Source organism: Triticum aestivum, chromosome 7D, assembly GCF_018294505.1.
Source record: "Triticum aestivum cultivar Chinese Spring chromosome 7D, IWGSC CS RefSeq v2.1, whole genome shotgun sequence".
NCBI classification, from domain to species: domain Eukaryota; kingdom Viridiplantae; phylum Streptophyta; class Magnoliopsida; order Poales; family Poaceae; genus Triticum; species Triticum aestivum.
Genome location: NC_057814.1, coordinates 635,338,128 through 635,348,409, shown reverse-complemented (window position 1 = coordinate 635,348,409; position 10,282 = coordinate 635,338,128). Strand labels below are relative to the sequence as shown.

Sequence of the window (10,282 nt, the reverse complement as noted above, 5' to 3'; positions counted from 1 at the left end):
GAGCTGTATTGATGGATGCTGGTACTCCATTTTACTGTCATGGCCTGCGTTTCAGTTCCTTTTTCAGCCAAAAATTAGGTGCCAAAACTGGCTGATGGCTCATAAGAATTAAGAAGACAACTGCTGCTCGTGCTAAACCTATAGCAGAAAGCTTCAGCTGCCCTTCAGTTCCGCAAGGACAACTCAGCAGCAAACCTCATTTTCATTGGTCGAAACAACTTAGCAAGCACTAATAATACAGCTTGCAACCCAAATGCGAATGCCCGTTAAATGACGACAAGATTTTGGCAATAGGGGGCTCCAAAATACAGCAAATATTGCCGTCCCGTCTTCCTACAAAATACATACTAGTACAGGTACAGCTTCTCTGACTAATATGTAGGAAAATACATTCATTTGAACGATAGCATAATTTGAGGAACAGATATCACATTGATTTACTCCCTCCATTCAGTAGCAACGAGTAGCGACGACCAGGAAGCCACAAAGTACATTGCAAAAAGAAAAGGCCAACACAAGGGGACCTAAAGCTTCCTGAACCAAAACCCAGCATCACCCTTGATGACAACTCACAGAATGGGCGTGATGAAGACGTGAGCACTCCTTTCACGCCAAATAGCCTAAACCACTAAGACACACAAGAAGCACAGTCTCTTCCTGTCTATGCCGTGGTAGAAAGTCCCTCGCAGCAATCCATCATGGAATTAGTTTCTCATCCATGGTGGGCGGTCAACAATTTTGACCTTTAGCTTGCTTGTTGCTAGCAATCTGCATTGTTTTGACAGCTTCTTGCTGCAATATTTGATATCCAGCTCTTCCAGCGAGGGTGGGAGACCCTCCTTCGGCAGCCGTGAGATGCGACCACAGCGGTAGATCGTCAATGTCTTGAGGGTAGGAAGTCTGTGCAGCCCCGTAGGAAGATATACGAGATCGCCACAAGAAACAAAGTGGAGATCTTGCAAGGACCTGTGGAGCAGAAATGCTGTCTCTTGCTCATCTGTTAGCTTTGCCTCTTTCAAACAAATTAGTTGTAGTCGTTGGAAGCAGGTGAGGCCCCTGCAGAATGACGTGGTAAAGCTAGAGAAATTGCCGATTTCAAGACTTTCCAGTCTAGGGAAAATTCCATCTATACACGACATTGTAGGAAGCCAGGTAGGGTGTCTGAGCACTGATAAATGCCTGAGGTTCATGACGGATCGCAAGCCCTCTAGTGCGATGAGCACAGTACAGTCTACAATTTGTAAATCTTCCAGCAGTGTGAAGGATCCCAACGCATGCAATTCTAAACATGGGTTTCCATATAATGCCAAAGACCTGAGGGTTCTAAGCGATTCTATGCCGTGCAATGCGGCCAGTGAATTGCATAGTCTAATTTCCAGATCTTCCAGTTGTTGGAATAAACCACGATGTGGCCTTGTCCGGCTCGGACATGGTACAATCACCTAATAGTACTACTAGGATTAGGACTTGGTAACCGGCTAGGTTAGATTGAGTTAGTCCTAGATACTATATATACGAAGGTATACCCTTGTAAGATTAATTCAGATCAATACAAGGAAAACCATCAATACTCGTGTTCTTGTGTGCGTATTTGTGTGTCTTCGTTGCATCATATACGGCTGTCCCCCGGCGGAATACATCAGGCAGCTAGCCAGGCTAGCTAGCTTTGTTCCTCCGTTCACAAAGATCAATCAACTTGCTTGGACAGATAGCTTGTACGTGAACGTGTGTGTATCTCGGCCAAAAGCAACGGTCGACGAATCACAGTCGTACAAGTATGTCGGAAAGTACTCGACGTAGAGGGTCTGTGCCAACAATTGGTATCAGAGCAGTAAGATCATGTGGAACACAGGCAAGGAGATCGTGACAGCAGCAGCGGGAGCACCGATGCCGATGGTCGGGGGATCGCAATTTCCCCGTCTGGATCGAGAGGACTACGCGCTATGGGCAATGAACATGGAGGTCGCGATGGAGGGAGCCGAGCTCTGGGAAGCCGTCGACCCCGGTGGCGCCGAGTACACGAAGGGCGCGGCGAAGTATCGGAAGGATCGTCAGGCGTTGACGGCGATCTACTCCGCCATGCCGAAGGATGTGCTACAACACCTCGTCGGAAAGAAATCGGCGAAGGAGGCATGGGAGACCATCAAGATCCTGCACCAGGGTCATGACCGTGTCAAGGAAGCACACTTCCAGTCCTTGATGAGAAGCTACGAGTGCCTGAAGATGGATGAAAGTGAGACGGTTGATCAGTTTACCTCCCGTCTCAAGACCCTCGTCAACGGCATACGCAGCTATGGTTCAACCCTAGAAGAAGTTGCGATCGTCCGACGACTTTTGCGCGCCGCGCCTGCACGCTACATCCAGATCGTCACGTCGATCGAACAATGTCTCGACCTAAAGACTCTCAAGGTCGAGGATCTCGTCGGAAGGTTCAAGGCCCACGACGAGAGAATTCGTCTCAGCTTCGGCGATTCGAAGGAGAGTGAGCATCTCATGCTTACAATGGCTCAATGGATGGCCCTGATGAAAGAAAAGCAAGGTGGATCCTCGAGCGGCAGTAAAGCAAAGGAGAAGCAACGCCCGACGAGAAAGGACTTCGCTGGACAGGAAGGAAGGGCTAGAAAACCAAGGAGAAAATTTGACATAAAGAAAGTAAAGTGTCACAATTGTGGAATCCTCGGTCACTTCAAGTCTGATTGCAAGAATCCACCGAAGGAAAGAGCTCTCATGGCCAAGGGAGGCGATGATAGCGACATGATGCTCGTGGTCGAAGTATGCGAGCTTATGGACGAGGAGGGTCCAGCTCCAAAGGCGCCGGCTACCGAGGTTGTCACGCTCAACGAAGAGAAGGTTTATCTTCATGACAAGCAGAGGACGAACACGGCGGGACACGTGTGGTACCTCGACACGGGAGCAAGCAACCACATGACCGGCGACAAGGACCAGTTTTCTGAGCTAAATCTCTCGGTGGGAGGCACGGTTCGGTTCGGTGACGGGCGAACCGTTGGCATCACAGGGCGAGGCACTGTCCTGTTTGAGCTGAAGAACGGCGGTCACAAGGTACTCACACATGTGTACTATATTCCCAAACTAAAGAGCAACATCATAAGTCTCGGCCAGCTTGAGGAGCATGGTTGCAAGATTGTGCTCGAAGATGGCTATTTATGGGGGTATGACCGTCAGAGGATGTTGATCATGAAAGTGCAGAGGTCGCCGAACAGACTCTATATCCTCAACTTGGATCGTGTGGATCCAGTATGTCTCTTGTCAAGCATGGAAGACTCGGCATGGAAGTGGCACGCGCGCTACGGTCATCTAAATGTTCAAGCTCTTCGGCAACTTGAACAAAATGAGATGGTACGTGGTCTACTGTGCATCGATCATGTTGAGCAAGTGTGCGACGGTTGCCTTGTTGGGAAACAAAGGCGGGCCTCGTTCCCTAGAGAGGGGAACTTTAGAGCAAGTAAAGCTCTTGAGTTGGTCCATGGAGATTTGTGCGGCCCTATTACTCCGGCTACCCCAGCTGGGAACAAATACTTCTTGCTCATCGTCGATGACTTCAGCAGATAAATGTGGATTGTGTTGTTGAAGACGAAAGATCAAGCTTTGCAAGCCTTCAGGAAAGTAAAGATGGCGGCCGAAGTCGAGTCTGAAGCCAAGCTGAAGGCCCTCCGTACCGATAGGGGGTGTAGTCTTTTGCCGAGTCGGCTAGATGCTAGGTAGGATAGATACTATTTATACCTGTACCTAGTCCCTCTGTAATCATCAGATTGTAAAAGCAATAAACAACAGGGACGACACGTTCCAGGTTTTGCAATCAAGTCGCCGTGTCCTGTTCACGTGTGCAACTCGCCGGAGTCAGCTAGTTTGCTACGTGCGTGTCTCCAGCCTAGTTCGTCGTTCGTCGCTCCGCCGGAAAGTAATCAGCGGATCGCTGCGTCGACGTCAGGACCAGTGCCAACACCAGTGACGTGCAGGATTCCAGCATTAGAAAATTCAAACTTCGGCCATGAAATACTTCTAATTTTTTGAGGCATGTATGATTATTCAGAAAGCAGAGTTGCACGATTTCCTGGGAATAGTCATAAATTGCGATCTCTTCAAGTGATTGCGGGAGGAGCAACCTTCCATCCACCAAAGACGAGAACAGCATGGGCAATTCCCCAATTTTGACATACTCAAGGGAGGTAAAATTGAGTGAAGCCTTTTCTGCTCCATTCAAATATTAGATCGATGCATTTGTGAATAGTTATCTTTTTGAGAGAGGATGTGGCATTTAATGGAATGCATAACAATCCGTCTGGAGCTGAGCTCGCTGGCAAATCATTTTGATATCTTGATGATGAAGCCTCTAAGGCCCGTGCATTTTCAATCCTTAACTCTGTCAACTCTGGACAGTCCTCTAAGAGCATCTCCAGCCGTTGCCCCCCAAGGGGGACTCGAAAAATCGCCATCTGGGGGCGACCCGGCGAAAAAATAAGCTTGGGGCCGATCAGGTTCCCAGCCGCCGGCCCCAGGGTCGACGCAGAAGATTTTTTCATTTTTTTTAACATACGTTCGGCTATAATTCGGCAAATGGGCATAAACTTCGGCGAAATATAGCAAACTTAAAAATAAACTTCGGCAATTTTAACAGTTTTTACATAGCAAACTTAAAAAATAAAGGCCTAAACTACAGGAAGAACGCGCTGAGCGCGGCGAAGTCCTCGTCGCCGTCGCCGCCATCGCCGTTGTCCTCGTCGTCGTCCTTCCCCTCCTTGATGCAGCCGCCCTGCTGGACCCCTCCCCGCCGTCGCCTCGGCGGACCGGTGGCGGCGCGTCGTCATCGTCGTCATCAAGGACGACGACTCTTCCCTCGTCGCGGCCACGGCGCCGAGCGAAGTACTGTTCTAGGGCACGACACTGGCGCTCTAGCTCCGTCCGCGCCCAATCCTCGCGCGCCCACTTCAAGGCCGCCTCGTCGGAGAGGCCCGGCTCCGTCTTCACCGAGCCCGGGCTTCGTCTTCGGCCTGACGAAGCGGGAAGGAGCCGAGGAGGAGGTGCGTCCGCCATCGTTGATGACAATGCCGGCACTGCGTGTTCGCCGGCCGAGCGGCGTCTCGGCGGGCTCGGCCTTGACGTTGAGCAGCGTCGGCGACCCCGACGAGGAGGAACGGGAGGAGGAGGAAGAAGAGGACACCGTCCTCCTTGGCTTCCACTGGCCGCCGCTCCAGGCCGGGGCGGGAGGGTACGTCAAGGGCGAGTCGTTGCCGCCGTCAAAGTGCTGGAGGACGACGTGAAGCGAGCGGTTGAGGGTGCCCCACCACAGGCGGCGCCCCTCGCTGTTCTTGCTGGCCCTCACCACCGGCGCCCCGTTGGTGGAGGCGATTGGCTGCGCCTGCCGGTGCTGAAAGCACGCCGTCCAGGCCTCGTGGTTGCCGGCGGCGTACTGCGGGAGGGCCCGCTGCTCGTCCGTCAGCGACGTGCGCACGCGGTCGACCTCGTCGGCGAAGTAGTCGGGGCAGGCGTCGACGTCGGGCACCAGGGGAATGGGGACGCCGCCGGCGCTGAGCCTCCAAGCCCTCGACCCGGCGCGCATGTTGGCAGGCGCCGGGATGTTGGCCTCGAAGAGCAAGTACGCCTCCCACTCGTGAAGCGAGCGGCGGCCGAAGCCGTTGACCTCTGCTCCATCGCCGGGGAATCGTTCAGCCATCGTCGCGGTTGGGCACGGGGAGAGAGGCAGAGCTCGGCGGCTGCGCGTGGGGAGAGAGAGAGAGGCAGAGCTCGGCGGCGGCTGTGGGCGGGTGTGGCCAGAGGGGAGGGAGAGGAATTGCTTTTATATCCGGGCGCTGTGTGTATGCGTGGCGGGAGGGGGGGCGTCGCCGCGCCGCCCGTGAGGAATCAATGGAAGGCTAGCCAGCGGCAGCCTTGCCATTGATTCCACGCGGGAAACCGACGCATTGTGAGGACGATGAGGCGAGTGTCGCTGACTGGCTGGCCCGCAGTGCGTTCACGCCAAAATCACTCGCCCTAGCGCCCCCGGGCAGCCCCCAGCGCGCCGGGTTCGGCCTGGGTACGCCGGCGCCAGTTTCGGCCCAAACCGGCGAAAAACAGGCTCCTGGGGGCGCGACTGGGCCGATTTTTGGGCGCCGGCGCGGAAAAATCAACTGAGGAGGGCCTATTGGGGGTGCGGCTGGAGATGCTCTAACATGAATTCCTTCACAGCCGGCGCATGTCGAAGTAGCATAGATAGCCATTTCCCCGTTATTCGACATGAAACAATATTGAGACTTTCAGGAGATGGGAGGGCAATATGATCTGCAGCTACCACATCTTCATGCATGTGTGACACAATATCTGAAGAACAGAGTTTTCTACAGTATGTGATGCTCAAACTCTCTAAAGATACGAGCTGATAAAAACTTATTAGAGAAATAGACGTCAAATTCCTACAATCTTCTATTTTCAAGTGTTTGAGGTCCCTTAGATTATGGAATGCCAAGATTTTGTCATCCAGTCTAATCTCACCAGAAGACTCACCGAAAAGACTATTTGGCCTAATTTCGAATGTTTCCATGGGAAATCCATCCATCATGAGAAATGTTGAAACTCTGCTGATTACAAGTTCGGAAAATGTGGCTGAAGGCCGAAGAGGGATCAATACTTGCAAGTGAGGACAATCACAAATAACTAATTTACTGAGACTGGGCAACCATTCATTCTTCTTCATCTCGAAACTATGATGTTTCTCAAGCAAATCAAATATCTTGAGTGCATGGCAACTACGGATCTCTAGGACTCTTAGGTTAGAGTTCAGATCTACAAGAGAAGTGCACACACAACTCTCCAACTCAGGTATTTCAACTAAAACTAGCTCCTCCAATGATGGAACCGATACTTCTCTTATTTTCTGCAAGTTTCTCAACTTCAGTCATGCAAGAAACGAAAACCTTCCCAGAGCTGGAAGTACCCAGCACTCTTCACAGTTCTCTAGATGAATTGTGTGCAAAGTGATAAGGAAATCATCTAATACCTGATGTGAAAACTTGTTCGAAATTTGAGGCGGTGAACCTAGCTCAACATGACCTTCATAAAGTTTAAGACACTGGAGATGTGTAAGATTTACCCAACTACATGAGAAGAAATAAAAATCAGCATATATTGCAGACAAATGCAGCACTCGCAAATGATGTTCCTTTCAGAATGCTTCTTGCAAAGTTTTGAAGAAGAAAGAGTCACATTTCCCAAGTAACACCAATGTCCTCAGTTTTTTCACGGATGCAAATGCACTTCGCAGTTGTTCTTCAAACTTCTCACTACGAGGTTTGTTGCTAGTCTGATCATCCATAGGATATACAGAATCAATTAGAATTGACAAATGGTGTATAGTTGGCGATATTTCATTGCAATATATACCATCCAATGTTGCACACTCCATTCTTGAAACAACCCTTGCAAAATCATGCATAAGAACACTAACAGCATAGGAAGTCTGTCTGCCCGAAGAGAAGACTTCTTCATTTTCCTCAACCTGCTCAAAGAAGCCCAAGTTCACCAACTCAGTTACATAGGATCGTCCCATCTCCTCCAAACTCCCACTTGAATGATCACGCTTCATAAATCCCTGTGATATCCACATATGAACTAACTCCTTGATGGGGAACTGATAATTGTATGGGAATATAGAACAATATGAGAAGCACTGTTGTAAATGGAAGGGTAGCTCGTCATAGCAAAGCTTCAAAGAGGACATGATGCCACTAGCGAGTTGCAGGCATTTCCTATATTCATTCCTCAGATTGCTAGTCAAATATTCAATGGTAAGATGCTCCTGCAGTTTGTGCTGCTAACGAGTTTCCCTTTAATTTTTGTGTTATGTTTTGCCCTATGTCACTTAGACTCTCTTGCTCTTTGTAGTTCTCATCACCAAATGCGTTCAACGGTAAGATGCTCCCTTAATAGTGCTCCTGCAGTTTGTGCTGCTAATGAGTTTCCCTTTAATTTTTGTGCTATGTTTTGCCCTATGTCACTTAGACTTTCTTGCTCTTTGTAGTTCTCATCACCAAATGCACATGCTTTAAACAATAACCAGAAATCATCTTTTTGCAACGCACCTAACTTAATTGGTTTAGTTGTTGCTCTTCTTTTTGCAAAAGATGATTTTCTAGTTGTCATGAGCATCAAATTGTTGTTTGCACTGGCAGACGTAAAAGGAGCCAATAGCTGGTCCCATCGGCTATGATATCTATCATCCTAGACATCATCTAAAACAAGTAGAACCCTCTTCGATTTGATTTTAGTCTTCAAGATCTCCTGAAGCTTGGCAAACTGCAAAGCCCTTGATGTGTTTCCTCGGACACAAAATCTAGCATATTCCTTGTGAGTCTCACTTCATCAAAGTTTTTAGACACCCAAATCCATATCCTATGGTCAAATTGATTTTACAGAGCAGGATCATTGTATACGAGTTGGGCAAAAGCTGTCTTCCCAACTCCTCCTATGCCTACAATAGGCAGAATAGTGGCACCAGCAGCTGATTTGTGTTCTGTTATCAACTTGATGATGAATTTCTTCTCTGCATCTCTCCCATACATTTTTCTTTGAACAAGACTTGATGTTCTTTGGCATGGATCAGACGTTGTACTCTTACGATGGTTTGAAGTTGCAGCAGCGTCTAACAAAAGTATCTCGAGAACCTCTATCACATTCCCTTGAATGCCTTGCAACCGACTAGTTATTTCTTGTAACCTTCTGGGAAATGTGTCCTTGTTCCAAGGGTTTGTGTTATCTGTGGTGACTTGTGTTGAGTCAGGACCAATTCTCATCCTTTTTCTGCTGGATGGGTTACCAAGTGTTACAGTCATATCATTTCCAGTAGCATTGCCTATGCTGGAACAAAAACAATGGTTTGTTTAGCAGATTGTGTGAATGAATTACAAGGATAGTAAAGGATACACACGGATGCAGAAACAAGTAAATTTATGGTTTTCATGCATCAATTATATGGTATCCTAAAAGATATGTATTAAAAAGAAGGGTTGTTTGCCAGAAAAAAAAGGATATTTAGATGATCCATCAAATCCATTCATACATAAGTACAAAACAGGGACCAATGAAATTTTGCAACTAATAAAGGTACAATTGCAAAAGTGCACCAGTGCAAAGATGTAAAAATGCATGAATTGTAGTAGCATGTAAAGTCCTACCTTGAGGAAGGGTCTTGCGATTGGTGACTTGCCATGCAACCAGCGCTCTTGATATGCGGCCTGCTCAAGACTCATGTCCCATTTGTAGTCTTACACTGGACCACCGTATGATAGTACTTACATTCTGCCTCCACAGGGTTTCCATTATCATCTCTTATCACGGCAAAATGGTCCCATGCCTTGGAGCGCTGCCTCTTCCCACAACCGCTGCCTGTTGGCCGTATATCAGTATCGACCATCAACGACAAAGTAGCTGTACCCAAATTAGAAAAGTATTAGCATGGTCCTCATGATCATTGAAACCTTCATTTTTAGATGAACAGGGAGGGTGAAACTCCCTGGTTCCTTTACATTTAGAAACCAAACCATGCCAAAGTTGCAGGTTCAGAGCAACAATAATACTCCCACGCCTCACAAGGCCTTGCATTAAGAAGTGAACTGTACTACATGGAGAATTTCAGCAAAACGCTAGTAACTCATACGAACTGACAAACACATGAACAAGACTATAATTCACAACGGCAAAGGCATCTGCATTGGCTATTTCTACCCCACCACCTGAAGAAGAAAGCTCAGATAAATTTTAATTTAACTGTATTTTGCAACTGGTTCACACAACTGATGCAGGCAGTAAGCAGGCTTACCGTGTTTGAGCCTGTGGTAGTCGAGATTCAGCCAGTGGCTCGTTGGCAAACTCCCTGCCCTCAACAGCAGAGACCACCACCCGGACTCCCTTGATTGCAGACGTGAGCCCCTCGATTTCCTCCGCAAGCACGGCCTCGCGGACCCACGGATCAGGGGACTTGCTGATGAGGGGGCTCGAGAGGATGGACTGCGCTAGCCACCCGATCCCGGCGGCCTCCATCGGCAGATCCGGCGGAAGGGCTCGTGAGCGGCCGGCCGTGGCGTGGAGTGGACGGAGGAAGCAAAGTGCAGACAGGGGGGGTGCGTGAGACGAGAGCTCAGCTCCACATATATAGCATGTATGGACCTAGACTAGTTGTTCTTCTCTCATCTATTGCTGAGTGTAGACATGCTGAGTTTATGCAGTTGCCCTTGTTTGGTACTAATGTATGCGCTGAGGGATGCTGAGCTAA

At 48.9% G+C, this 10,282-nt stretch overlaps 1 pseudogene; it reads right to left on the bottom strand.

Moving 5' to 3' along the window:
* Positions 1 to 704: 704 nt before the first annotated feature.
* On the bottom strand, positions 705 to 10,050 carry LOC123171494 (putative disease resistance protein RGA3; annotated as a pseudogene).
* Between the last annotated feature and the right edge of the window lie 232 nt (positions 10,051 to 10,282).